The sequence below is a fragment of the Mchenga conophoros genome, linkage group LG13, assembly GCF_057382185.1.
Source record: "Mchenga conophoros isolate Kocher_MC1m ecotype Shallow Benthic linkage group LG13, M_conophoros_male_GT1.1, whole genome shotgun sequence".
Classification (NCBI taxonomy): domain Eukaryota; kingdom Metazoa; phylum Chordata; class Actinopteri; order Cichliformes; family Cichlidae; genus Mchenga; species Mchenga conophoros.
Window position 1 is genome coordinate 27,170,668 of NC_140538.1, and position 14,664 is coordinate 27,185,331.

General features: G+C 38.9%; 1 protein-coding gene and 1 long non-coding RNA gene across 3 annotated transcripts in view; one reads left to right on the top strand and one right to left on the bottom strand.

Annotated features, from left to right (window-relative positions):
• The window catches only part of LOC146561453 (gamma-aminobutyric acid receptor subunit pi), an 87,371-nt gene extending 72,981 nt beyond the window's left edge, over window positions 1–14,390 (bottom strand). Inside the window, exons 1-2 of one of the 2 annotated variants that reach the window (XM_085297567.1) lie at window positions 13,980–14,390; window positions 13,320–13,418 (exon numbers count right to left, since the gene is read on the bottom strand). The gene's annotated coding sequence lies outside the window, so the exon portion shown is untranslated. The remainder of the gene's footprint in view (window positions 1–13,319; window positions 13,419–13,979) is intronic. The other variant, XM_085297566.1, reaches the window with a different exon arrangement.
• Window positions 6,744–11,104, top strand: LOC146561454 (uncharacterized). Its single transcript, XR_014894747.1, has 4 exons — window positions 6,744–6,861; window positions 7,785–7,933; window positions 8,636–8,843; window positions 8,921–11,104. It is a non-coding gene; the product is annotated as an uncharacterized LOC146561454 (long non-coding RNA).
• Window positions 14,391–14,664: the final 274 nt, after the last annotated feature.

Consider the following 14,664-nt stretch of genomic DNA (forward strand, 5'->3'; position numbering starts at 1 on the left):
AAACAAAAAAAAAAACCCTCACATCCTGTGTGGAAGTTGAAGGTGGATTTACCTCTATTGGTGAAACACCTATAGAAAAGAATTCAATATGTTCATGGACGCCTGTCTTGTCCCTGATGAAGGCTTCGGATGAACACGTTGGACTTATAGGTTAAATATAGTTATGTCATGAGAATAAAGGCATTTTAAATATATATGAAAAGAGAGTGCCTTGGAGGTTTTGAATATTTCAGCTTACAATAAAAGGATAATCACATTATATAAAAGATTTAAAAATGTTACAAAATAGCTTTTTTGCTGTAGAAATGACTGTGGTTTAATGTAATGACATCATTTCTAATCATCTAACAATATGAGGATCATTCCCTATTACCAGAACAGATTTAAGAATTACAATAAATGAATGTCAGATTTTCGACAGCAGTCATGTCAAATGTTTATACTTGTGTATCATGAAATGTTTCTGAGATTTACTTTGTCTGTGGCTCTACACACACACTTACTCAGTGAGGAGAAGTATTGGGTCAGACAGAAAATGATAAGACTGCAGAATGATTTGTTTTGGTTTTCTCAGCAGGTGTATTTGGACTCATCTGTCACTGTCTGGGGATAACTTTTTTTAATCTTTGGGCAAATGTAAACAAATGACACAACACTGTCAGACAGGCTGTTTGTAGTCTTATTTCACAGCAACAACAAAACCTCGTACCAAAACACATACAGATGTGGAACTGTGAACATACAGGGCTGCCACTTTAAGTACTAAAGATCTCCCTACCTGTTATTTTAAGAGACAAGACAATGAGTTCTTGATGTCTTAAGTTAGGTAGACCTGGCCCCACATCTCAAATCAGTTATGGCAATTCTTCAGCCTGTTTGTCCGTCAGACTGGTCTGACATCGGCCTTAACTCAGTCACTACAAAAAGGATACCCTAACGTGGGATGATGGGTAACAGCTTCCCAAAGTGATGCCTGTCTTTCATCTCTGACTCCGACTGTTTGCAATTTGATTTTGAGCCGACTTGAAAAGGGCAGCAGCAAATAAAGAAGATAAGTCAGGCAGAACTGAGTCACTTTATCTAATTCAAGGGTTTTCTCTCCTTTGTTGCTCTTCAAGGTACTTATTCCAGGCATAGTGAATGAGTCAATAGCATGTCAACCTTTGTGGCCTCCAAGCGGTTAGTCTATATCGAATTCTCCTCTTCCTCCAGTTATTCACATTTATATCCTTCAAAGCTGTGATTTAGTGAATCATGGCAGTGTTGCTTCTTCTAATTTTACATTTTGCTTCACCTCGTTGTTGCACTAAATTGCAATAAATATCAAAGTTGCAAGAGTATAAAAGAGTCACTAACTGGTATAAATAATGTTGCACTAACTAGTCGTCACTTTCTTGTTCACTGTGGATGGAGCAAATGCTACACGTGCATCAAAACAAGAAAGCTGGCTCACAAAACTTAACTATAAGTGTGTGAAGCACGTGATGGTGTTGGTTGAGAATTAAAAATCTACGCCAACAAGGTAGTCTATCCTATCAGATATCTTTAAACGGCAAACTGATTACTCACTCTTATTCACTGTGGACCGTTCTGCAAGCACTCTCTATGTGAATAGCCAATTTTGGTACAGTGCCATTATTAGGATGTGAGCAGGCTTTGTGTTTATTGTGTTTATTGTATGTGTATCACACTTCAAGACACCCACAGAAAGTTCTTCAAAAAAGAGGAAGGCAGCGCAGCAGACGGCAGTTTCTAGGTTGGGACTATAATGACTGAAAGCTCAATAAGTTGATTTAGGATGTATTGAAGTGTACTTGATGATCTAAAAGCTTTCTGAAATGTAGTGAGCATGACAACTATACAAAAAGCTAAGCACAGCAGCAAGCATATTAAAATCACTTCTGTGCTTTAGTAGGAGACAGTGAGAAGAACTGATACGACTGATTTTTACTGTCACATGTCAAACTTTTCATAGCGCACTGCTCTATATAGGAAATCCCACTTTTTAATTCTTGCAGTGCTCTTCACATTATTGAGGAAACTTACCAACAATTCATTTAATAAAATACATTTTACTGGTTGTTCACTGCATCAGTGGACTGGGTTAGGGTTAAGGTCAGGGTCATGAATGTACAACTTTAACTGTGTGGTGACAGGCATTTCTACTCATTACTGCATCTACAACATTAATTAGCACGGTATTTCTTTAGTGCTCTGGTGGGACAAGCTGTTGACAGGGAAGCTGTAATGTCTTGTTTAACTTTGGTCAAGAACAGCAGGATTGTGACCTCTTTATGAGCTTTGAAAACCGTTTCTGGGGCAAAGACACTAAGCATTTGAAGTAACTATTATAAAACTTGACTGGTTACTGGTTATCAAGGGGGTTGCTAAGTCCAAAGACAATAAACAATGTAGCCATGTACCTTTTTACTATGACGATTCAGACTCTTTTCCTATAAAAAGACCAATATACACAGTAAAAATAAAGTCGTGGGCTATGTTAAGTTACATGGATATATATTTCCTTATTCTCCATTTTATTTTACACAGTGCAGTAACCAGTATAAAAATTCTGAAAAAATAACTTGATTTCATTCCCCTAAAAAATGATGGAGAGTATGTGTACCGTACAGGGTTATAAAATTAAAAAGTCATGCTCTGTTTATGCTCCTTTTTTGTCACTGGCTGTTTTATGTGTTGACATGTATCCAAATAACTCAATTCATTACACCTGTCAATGCTAATTACACATAGAAATCAATAAAAGTCAATGTTTTATATACATTTTGCACAGTGTCCCAACATTTTTGAAACCAGGGTTGTAGGAAATTTGTAATAATTTCCAATATACAATCACACTTGCTCCTCTAAGACACATTAAAAATAAAATACATGCTTATGCATTTTCCAAGAATCCCATTTGAAGCTTAAGCACATGTGTTTTATAAATCTCAGACCTGCTTAAGCACCTGGGTACAGCACCTGCTTTGCAATTTCATATGACAGAGCAAGTTGGGGTTCATGCAGGAATAGCAATGTACCAGAAGAAAACAAACCAAGTTTTTAGAAGACAAGTTCACAGAAGCTGCAGAGAAGGTTATAGCCAGGCACATTTTTCATTTCAGTATGAGTCGCTGCTGAAAAAAGCAGGACAAAATGCCCAAACTGCAAAGTTCATCACAGGTTCAGACAGATATACATCTCAACCTGCAATAACCATACATATATTTGCTAAGAAATACAAAAAGGTCAAAAATCTTCATGAATTTGGCAGCTTAAGAGCACCTTAAGTTGCCAATAGGCAGTACCCTAGAGATCAAGGACTTCTGCTTTATCTCTACAACAACAGCTTTCAAGATGATACATAAGATTAGGTGCAAAAAAGAGAACATTTAAAGTCAAATGTATGTAAAACTGCTCCAACATGAATCCAATGTGCTGGGCACGTCAAGCTCTTACGTTACGCCTCTAGAAACAAAAGTCTAATAAAGAGTGTGCTGTCCTCACACAGACTCCAGCTCCATGTTTTTCAGAGCCTCACTTTTTAAAATCAGATTCCACAAGTACATTAAAACAAAAATAGCTCTAAAAGAATCGCTAATGTCTGAGTGATGGAGCAGAGTGATAAAACATTTCACTGTGTGGTGGAACAGTTTCATCTCTCATCAAAGTGTCTTAGTGATGTTGTCACTGTAGGTTATTTAAGGTGCCTACCACAATTTAACTAACATCTTTCATTACATAAAAAGGGACTTCTGACCTCCTTAAAGATATTCCCTCAGTCTCATTTTCTCCTCTGTCTATTTCAAATGCAGAAAGGCAATGTCGCAGAGAAACATTAGGGACTTTGGACTTTATCCAGGTGGAAGCTTCTCCTCCCCCCTTTCATCTGCAGGTTTAGAAGTTTTGACTTCTACTTCTCATCATACAGTAGAGGTCTCTTGTGTCCTTAAATCTGCATTATTATTAGGCTGAGCTAGCAACATTGCTGCTTAAACACACACTATGGAGAGAAATGTGCAGGCTTGGAAATACAGCAGTGATGACAGAGGTGTGGATGATGAGGAAGAGTGGGAAGAGACGATGAAGTCATTAAAAATGGAAGTTGATGTTGAACAAAAACGTGATAAATAATGTGTGGTTTAAACTTGTATGATCATCATTAAAAAAAATGAAAAAGAATATTTGAATAAGTACGAAACCAAAATGTAGTACACCAATCGTATACATGGGCATAAGCAATTAGGTATTCATAAACAGTTAGGCTAAGTTTGGTTTCCAGCCAGTGACTGAGTAACACCATCTTTAGTCCATAAACAGAACAAGTGGAGAGATATCCGACCGTTAATGATAGAGGTCTTCACCAAAAACATGCTATACACTCAAAAAATACAAAGTGCTGTTCAATATACGTTCAACAACTACTTTATTATGTACACCCATCCAACTGATGCAAATAGCTGATCAACTAATCACATGGAATCAACTCAGTGCATTTAACAAGTAGACATGCTGATCCAGGTTGTACAGAGAACGGTCTGAAAAAGAGAAAATATCTCGTGTGTGGCAGTTTTATGAGCAAAAAAGCCTTGCTGATGTCAGAGGTCACAGAACAATGGTCAGATTGCTTTAAGTTCATAGGAAGGCAAAAGTAACTTAATAACAACAATCAGAAAAGCTTCTCTGAATGCAGAACATACTGTATCAAACTTTGAAGCAGCAGAAGACCACACCAGGTGCAACTCCTGTCAGCTAAGGACAGCTAAAATGCTGCTAATGCCTGCTCTGATATGCTACTGGTGGTATTATGGTGTGGGGGATATTTTCTTAGCACACTTTAAAGCCCTTACGTCCAGCTGAGCATTGTTGATATGACACAGCCTACCTGAGTATCACATATATCAAAGCTCAAATCATCTCAAACTGGTTTCTCGAACATGACAGTGAGTTCGCTGCCCTAAAATCACCTCCAAATTTGCTAGATGCAATGCAATAGAGCACCTTTGGGACATGGTGGGATGGGGGAGTCATGTCATGGATGTGCAGCCAACAAATCTCCAGCAACTAGTGACTGAAGGTTAACGAGGGTCCGAGCCAGCACTAGCAAGGGGTACCTAATAAAATGTGAGGTGAGTGTGTATTGCTAAAAGTGTTTTTGGAAAGAGAACCAGCAATGAAGCTATATGAAAAAAACCTATATGAACTGATTTGGAAATACTGAAATCTAACTATAAAAACTCATAAAACTTCCTTCCCAGAACTAAACTTTTGAGATAAAATTAAATACAAAATGTTTTCTTCTGATGAAAAGAAGAAGAGCTTTCAAACGCCTCTGCCTGCATTCACAAAATTAAAACAAACAAAATTAAATAAGATGTTTTTCAAAAGAACACCATCCACTTTCAGCACAATATACTAGTACACAAAGACCATACATATATGTACATACTTTCATTAGTACACTGCATATGAATTTCACCGCCTGATTAATCATAGTGGTGAGGTGAGCACTTACTGCAGAGTATCTGTGATTTCTGCACTGAGCAGATAAGCAGCAGAGAGAGGATGGATGACACTGGTGCCTCTAATGCACATAGTAAATCCATCAATAGAAAAAGTGACAATTTAACACATAGAAAACACCAGAACGTGTGATTTTAGTCTGCAAATCCTGAAAAACATGTCAGTGCTAGCTATTAGCTACCTAGCGAGTAATCACGTACTGCTTCCACTGGCTAAAAACTGGTTGGTGGCCCCTCCCTTTCCACTACACACTCAGAAAAATTATGGTTCTTAAATGGTTCTTCAGATGTCTTCATGGTTCTTTAAAGAACCATTTATTTTGTGGATGGTTCTTCAGCTATTACAAATGGTTCTTTAAAGAACAAAAGGGTCTTCATCCTTAGCAATCTAAGTTTGATGGTGTAAATGGCATAAATATTTATTCACTATAATGAGGCTGTGAATTATGTGTTTTCTTTGTGTGCATGTGTGTGCGAAGGGGAAGGGCGGGATACCTGGCAATTACCCTTTAAGAGAAGATGGTAGGAAACTGAATATTCAAATAAAAGTTAGAAATATTTGCAAACAATACCCATATGGAAAAGATATATATAAATCTTATAAAGTTTGTATCTGTCTTGTGTGAAACTTGTATGAAAAGCATATAAGTGTGAAAACAGATATAAGGTCCCTTGAAAAATTATATAATGGTTTGGATACTTACTAAAACAATGTATGAAAGTAATGCGAAAGTGGCCACTTTCATGAGTAATCACATATACGTTTTTACTATTTCTTTTCCGTATGGGTAGACACAATACACACATTCAAATACTGTACTTTAGTTTTAAATTTTAATAAAGCATTACTATTTTCTACTCCAAGGCATTACTTTTGAGATTATTATATATTTTTGAAAATGTAGCATAATGATAATACTAGTTATTGTAAACTTTACAAACCACCCAGCAGTATATAAAGTCAAATTATAAAATACAAGTAAATAACAATTGCAGAACAGAATGTCAGTGTAATGAACACACACTTCGTTTTGACAAAGCGCACTGCTTTGGTAAATGATCTGAGTAGTTGTTCATCACTGAGCAATTTGTTAATATGTGTTTCGAGTCAAATAAATGACAGGGAGAGAGAGTGACGTCAGAACACGTCATACTATAACCTCCTGGGAGCAGACGGAGGGGGTCAGTTGTTGGGATGCGCATGCGCAGACAGAGTGTGCGAGCGGCGGGCCTTGACCTTTCGGAAAAAAAAAACTCACGGACGGTGACAGCGAAACGGATAACAGTCTTCAGTACCTGTTGGACTCTGAAGCTGTGGATTCTGGGACTGTTAGAAAAGGTAAAACATTTTCATTAAAACCTTATTACGGTTTTATTTTTGTTACTCGTCATTGTAGCTTGCTGTTAATGTTGTGCTAACAGTAGCGATTGGCTAGATACGTTAGCCGTTGAGGTCAGCGCAATTTAGTATCCAACTGTTTTCCTAACAAAACCACTGTTATAATTAAGTGAAGGTGCTCCCAGCTAATTTGAACCTTTGGCTTCTAAAATATGTGGTTCAATTGCGTGCTGCGTACATAACCTAATGTCAGCTAGACCGAAATTAAAATTTTATATATTGTTAAAGTCACTAAAATGGCGCCTGAAGCCTGTTGTGACGTGAGCTCTGTGTCTGCTCTAGAAACTCTGAAATTCTGTAGATATGAGCTGTACATTAAATACTCACATGAACCTGTACTTTGAATTCTGTATGAGCTGTATAAAATACAGCTATGCATAAGTGTTTTGAATGAATAATTCGATTAGATAACTCTTCATTGTCTAATCGAATTATATAGAAATGAATAGAAATGTGACATGAGAAGGTGTGTCTTTGACTGTTCCTGCATAACTTAGTTTCGGACTAGTTGACAAGTTATGCTCCGGTCATTTGATGTTTCCAAGATAGATGTTCTTTTGTAATATAGTTAATTTTTTTGTATTGTAATTTTTTATCCACCATCATACATCACACATACAAGCTAAGAAGAGGTCGTTATACTAACAAGAGGTATCAACGCTGGGCCAAAGTTCAGCACATGGTTAAAGTTTGTAATCCAGCCAGGGTGTAAATATCACTCAGCAGCCAGAGCTGAAGCAGGTAGCATCAACACATAAATCTACTCTACCCGGCTTAAATCACAAGAGCACCTCTAACCAAAAAGCTGTAGATTTTTCTTGTTTGCACAAATTAATCCAGATTCACATTAATTGTGTTCACAGCTCCAACAAAATGAGGAAGAGGAGGGGGAGAAACACAATTAGGTTGAATTACAATTGGATGGAAGGCGAGGACAAGGAGAAGGAAGCTTAGGATGAGGAGGAAGAGAAGCAGCAGGAGCATCTTTAGGGATCCCTATGATGTCATTGAGGTTTGTTTCATTAATATGGTCCTCTCACAAAGAACGATGACTTGTTTTAGTTCACCTACTTCCTGTATTAAATAGTGATGTGCAAAATGTTGTGAAAAACCATGGAGCAGGCACGTATAGTGCATCTGCAGGTAAATGAACATCAAATCTCTAAGACAGACTGAAATCTGTATATTTATCACCCTTATGATAAAACCCATGTCAGCCATTGGTTTATGGACTTTGTATTTTGAAGCCTCAACATTTGCTTTATTGCTGTTGCTATGTTGGGACCATATTAGGATGAGGGATCAGAATCTGGAGTCATGCACACTATTGTTTCATTTAGTGTGTATTCATAAGATTCGTACAGCAGATCCAAGTTGTGCCTTGAAAACAGGAAAGTCGTCTGCATAGAGGAGAACTGTAATAGCAGGCTTTTACAAAGTGAGGCTTTGTGCACTCGTTTTACTTCTGTCACCCTGTTTTGATGCAGAATTCACTTGAAATCAGGCAAGAACTGGACTTATTTTTTATAATGTGTTCTTGTGAATTGATTGTGTATCGCATATGTTTGATTTGACTTTCTGCAAGACAAGAGTCGTCCACTGGCCAAAAAAGTTTTTCCAAATACCTCCACTTGATCTAGCCTGCATTTAGAAAAGAATAGCAAAAAAAATCTGCACCTCCTGCTTCAGATGCAATTTGTGTTTCTGTGTTCAGAGGCAGCGGCGAGAGGGGAGACCTCGGCTCATCCAGCTGGATGAGGCAGCGGCGAGAGGGGAGACCTCGGCTCATCCAGCTGGAGAGCCTGACCAGGAGGAGTTGAACATTAACTCAGCTCTTCCAGGGCACCCTGCAGACTCGGCTGTTGGCATCGACGAGGGATGACGTGAACGCCAAACTGGAGTCCATCACAGGTCAACTGCAGGTATGCGAGTCAGACCTTCTGAGGAGGGCTTCACTTTTCTCTCTTCTTTATAATTGACTCTTTTCTCTCTCTTTCAGCTCCTTGTCTCAGAGTGGGAGGGATTTGAAGCACAAAGGGAGGAACTTGTCGTTTGGTTGGTTGATATGGATGTCCGCCTGAGTGAGGTTGACCAGCTGACAGGAAACACCAGTGAAAAACTGAAACAACTGCAGGTGTGGGCTTGTTTTGATATGACATATACAGGGAGTGCAGAATTATTAGGCAAGTTGTATTTTTGAGGAATAATTTTATTATTGAACAACAACCATGTTCTCAATGAACCCAAAAAACTCATTAATATCAAAGTTGAATGTTTTTGGAAGTAGTTTTTAGTTTGTTTTTAGTTTTAGCTATTTTAGGGGGATATCTGTGTGTGCAGGTGACTATTACTGTGCATAATTATTAGGCAACTTAACAAAAAACAAATATATACCCATTTCAATTATTTATTTTTACCAGTGAAACCAATATAACATCTCCACATTCACAAATATACATTTCTGACATTCAAAAACAAAACAAAAACAAATCAGCGACCAATATAGCCACCTTTCTTTGCAAGGACACTCAAAAGCCTGCCATCCATGGATTCTGTCAGTGTTTTGATCTGTTCACCATCAACATTGCGTGCAGCAGCAACCACAGCCTCCCAGACACTGTTCAGAGAGGTGTACTGTTTTCCCTCCTTGTAAATCTCACATTTGATGATGGACCACAGGTTCTCAATGGGGTTCAGATCAGGTGAACAAGGAGGCCATGTCATTAGTTTTTCTTCTTTTATACCCTTTCTTGCAGCCACGCTGTGGAGTACTTGGACGCGTGTGATGGAGCATTGTCCTGCATGGAAATCATGTTTTTCTTGAAGGATGCAGACTTCTTCCTGTACCACTGCTTGAAGGAGGTGTCTTCCAGAAACTGGCAGTAGGACTGGGAGTTGAGCTTGACTCCATCCTCAACCCGAAAAGGCCCCACAAGCTCATCTTTGATGATACCAGCCCAAACCAGTACTCCACCTCCACCTTGCTGGCGTCTGAGTCGGACTGGAGCTCTCTGCCCTTTACCAATCCAGCCACGGGCCCATCCATCTGGCCCATCAAGACTCACTCTCATTTCATCAGTCCATAAAACCTTAGAAAAACCAGTCTTGAGATATTTCTTGGCCCAGTCTTGACGTTTCAGTTTGTGTGTCTTGTTCAGTGGTGGTCGTCTTTCAGCCTTTCTTACCTTGGCCATGTCTCTGAGTATTGCACACCTTGTGCTTTTGGGCACTCCAGTGATGTTGCAGCTCTGAAATATGGCCAAACTGGTGGCAAGTGGCATCTTGGCAGCTGCACGCTTGACTTTTCTCAGTTCATGGGCAGTTATTTTGCACCTTGGTTTTTCCACACGCTTCTTGCGACCCTGTTGACTATTTTGAATGAAATGCTTGATTGTTCGATGATCACGCTTCAGAAGCTTTGCAATTTTGAGACTGCTGCATCCCTCTGCAAGATATCTCACTATTTTTGACTTTTCTGAGCCTGTCAAGTCCTTCTTTTGACCCATTTTGCCAAAGGAAAGGACGTTGCCTAATAATTATGCACACCTGATATAGGGTGTTGATGTCATTAGACCACACCCCTTCTCATTACAGAGATGCACATCACCTAATATGCTTAACTCATTCACTGCCATTGACGTCTATAGACGTCAATTACGTTACCTGATTTGGAAATGGCTGGCAGTGAATGAGTTAATTGGTAGTAGGCTTTCGAGTCTATACAGCTTGGAGTAAGACAACATGCATGAAGAGGATGATGTGGACAAAATAATCATTTGCCTAATAATTCTGCACTCCCTGTATTTGATATGAAACATACGTCAGAGACATTATCCTATACTGGACTAACAAAGGACCATGAGTACAACATGAAACGTACATTACATGGCGTAATGCTAAAGTTCATTGATCATTTTAATCATAAACTTGTTGTTGAAATATTTTTACTGAACATGCAAACATCTGCTGATGAAAATGTGTTGATTTATTGGTCTGTTATGAAGCTATTGCTATTTCTAATGTGTTTTATCACTTTCTGATGTTTTATTAATTAAACAATACATGTATTGTTGTGTTATCTGTAGCTATAGTATTTATATATATTTATTTATAGTATAGCAAATATATTTAATTATTACTGTTTAAAACACTAATATGTGTCATGTATTAGTAGTGATGTTGTGCTGAGGGTTAAAATGCCTTTTTGTAACTACAAAATGACAATAAACCATTAATATATGTCTACGCTGTGCTCGTATTTATTTTACCCTACTCAAATTCAATTTATGATGCATTTTATTTTGAAAGATTTAAAATGTTTTTTTAAAGAACCACTCAAAAAAGGTCCTTCAAAATGGTTCTTTTAAAGAACCATTTGAAGAACCATTTTTAAAAAGGTTCTTTGGAAAACCATTAAAGGTTCCCCAAAGAACCATTTCTTGATGGTTCTTTGGGGCACCTTTAAAGGTTCTTCAATGAACCACTGAAAGAAATGGTTCTTCAAAGAACCATTGTTTGAAAGGTTCTTTGTGGCACCAAAAAAGGTTCTTCTATGGCATCAGTCTAAAGAACCACTTTTGGTTCCAGTTGGCACCTTTATTTTTCTGAGTCCATAACCAATATAGCAAACACTGAGGGCGTGTTTCACACTTCATTTCTTTGCCATTGTGAGTACACCATCCTGGTACTCCTAAGGCACTTCATGTAGTCGTACTTGATAGAGCGGCTGCACTTATGCACTCATAATAGGAGCTGAAAGTATGTGAGTACACAATTTAAAACAGAGCCACTGTCCACACTGTATCAAGTACATCTGTAGGTAATATAATCCCTAATGCTGATGGTAGAATGTATGAGCTGTTTTTTAAAAAACAAAAATCTTTTCTTCAAAGTTAAAATCAGACTTAAGACTCTCAGTTGTGTTTAGTAAATTGTATATTCTACATCCTCTATCAACTCGTGTCTTTTGTGCTTCTTTTACAGCAGGCTCCTGAGATAAGTGTTTAAAAGTTCATTTGAAGGATGAGCTGTTTTAAAGAATATATTTCAGAATGCAGGTACCTGCAGACAACCTTCGGCTGACGTTGAGCACAGAGAGCAATGGATTAAATCTAAGATATGCCAACAAGTAATAATGAGCTGGACTCTGTCACAGTCCACTGAAACGTGCTGCGTGCTGGAGAGCTTCTGCTCTACCCAGACCCCACCTCTGGTGTTTACTCCTGTTTCTATCAAGTGTAGACAAAGAAAACCCTGAAGGAAAGAAACCAACTGATCTGACGACTCATCGAGACAATGGGACAGCACAAGAATACCAGAGTGACGCACGCCATGAAAGTCTATTGTAGTACTAATGACATTACTTATGACACACGATGACACAAAGCAAACTCCCATAAGACGAGAACCAGAGCGTGGCACAGCTGCGGTGCAAACGAACCTGGAAAATCTAAAGTGTTGCTTTGAATTCAGTGCCAAAAAAAAGGAGGAAAAAAGAAAAAATGGGATCATCGGGTCTGCACCTGGTATGAGAGATGTACTCCAAATGATTGAGATGAATCACAGCACGCCAGTTGCAGTAATGCTCTCATTTAGCTTGCTAGAGCACAGAAAGAAGTCAATAATCAGGTAAAAGAAAAAACTAGAGGCCGGGGGAAATCAATACAGAGAAAGAGAACTGAAAACAAAAACCCTGCTGTCACATGCTCAATAAGGCACATCAGCTCCAGCACTTCAAACTGCTGTTTTGAGACTGCAGTTTAAAAAAAAATCATCCAAGTTGTCCATCTGAGAGGGAATGAAAATACCACTTCACTGCTCTGGAGTTTTGTTGATAACAGAGAGCCTTTCCATTATCTCTACACAAGTCTGTTTATGTAAATCTCATTCCTCTCTCATTCCCTTCCCTGCCTTGCTGTGATGGCCGGCCTTCAACGTGAGTGCTGAATCTAAAAGGCAGCTGGCAGTTTATAGACAAAGAAAATAAAATAAATAAATAAAAATACCAATTAAGTGTGCCGTACAATCTGTGCTTGTTCCTCTGATTACAGGCATTATCACTGTGGTAAATATAGTTTGAGAAATTAAGAGGCGGACTTGAGGAAACTCACCATAAGGCTTCATGGAGCATTAGCATGATTTTAATTACAGTTTTTATCGCAGTGGAATCATATCATTGCTGGAAGCTTTTTTCTTTTTCTTTTTTTTTTTGACTTGACAGCTTAAGTGTTTCTGTCTAACAGAAGGCTGTTGGCTAAGGACTGGCCAAATTAGACACCCCTTTCGATAAGATGTGTCTAATGTGCGTCCGGGATATGGATGTACACTGTGGCTGATAAATTCTTACCATTTCTATTTACCAGCATCTCTCTCTTTATTTAAGGACACAGTTACATTACCTGAGGTGTCTGTTATTCATTCATGTTTCTGGCCCTTCACCTTCTTGTCACTGTGATAACTTCAACTCATTTGGCTGTTGAGCTTGATTACAGTTTGTTCTATTAATAAAAAACAGAACACAATTAAAGGGGGGAGGGGGGTAAATAAACAAACAAAAAAAATCAATGAACGATTAAGAGGTTCGTGTGGTTAAACAAAAACTTGTTAACCTCTCAACCCTCATCCACATCAAGGAAGAGAATCCTTTGCGCACTGGTGCACCAGGAGCGCATACAGACGGAATTAATTTAAAGCGCCAGAATTTAGGAAGGAGACGCACACACGCCCAGAGGCGCACGAATATAGACGCGCGCACACACACACTCACACACAAATGGAGATAAGCGTGGAATCGATGAAATTTCTTTATAGTTTAAGATATCATCTGAGCGTAAAGAGGTCGCTCGGCACATCAAAGTTTAAATCGTCAGCATACTTTGGTGCTCAGCCTGCCTTTTATTCGGCGCGCTCCATTCAGAGGTGCGCTGGTGAGGGGAAAAAACGCACGGAACGAAACAAGAGACGTCACCCGAAATGCAGGCGAGACAAAGATTTATTTTTTTTTAAACCACAACATTTTAAGGAAAAGAAACACAAAAATTGTTCAGCTCGAACTTTACCTGCACCTGCCGATGGCCGCGAGCATTTCACGCATGTCCGCGCATCCTGGGAATAAGGGTCCGCAATGGTCGAGTTTCCCCTCAGACTGGCGTTGCTGTAACAGCGACTTCCATCCAGATTTCTTTCTTTTCTTTTCTTTTTTTTTTAAAGACAACACCTGCTGATCCGCGCGTACATATGCCCGCACAAACAACTGGTAGTGCTCTGTCAGCGGATTCCCAACTATGGGCTGGACGCGCTGCTGCGCAATGACGCACGCCAAGAACTCGCAGCTGATTTGGAGTCTCCAAAGATGCCCAAGATGAATCCCAGAAGACCTGTCGTGATGCTGTCGGCTGTGCGTTGCCCTTCATGTAGTGTATGAAGGGGAGGCGATATTGTATGGCTCAACTAAAACACTGAATGCTTTGTGGGGGTTTTTGTTTGTTTGTTTTGCTTTTTTGCTATGACGTGACACAAGATTAACTCCAGGCATTTATAGATCGTTGAAAAAAGATCATAGCCCAAAAATGGAACTGGCACACTGTATGCACAATTTCAGATATAGTTCTATTTCTGTTGTGGCACTTTGAGGAAATCGTGCGACAATAACAGTGTCAGTGTGTGTTAAGCGCTTCAGCAGCATGTGCAGCCGTTACTATTTCTAATCAGCTTCTGGCAAAGGAAATGAGCTCTTGTTGGAAT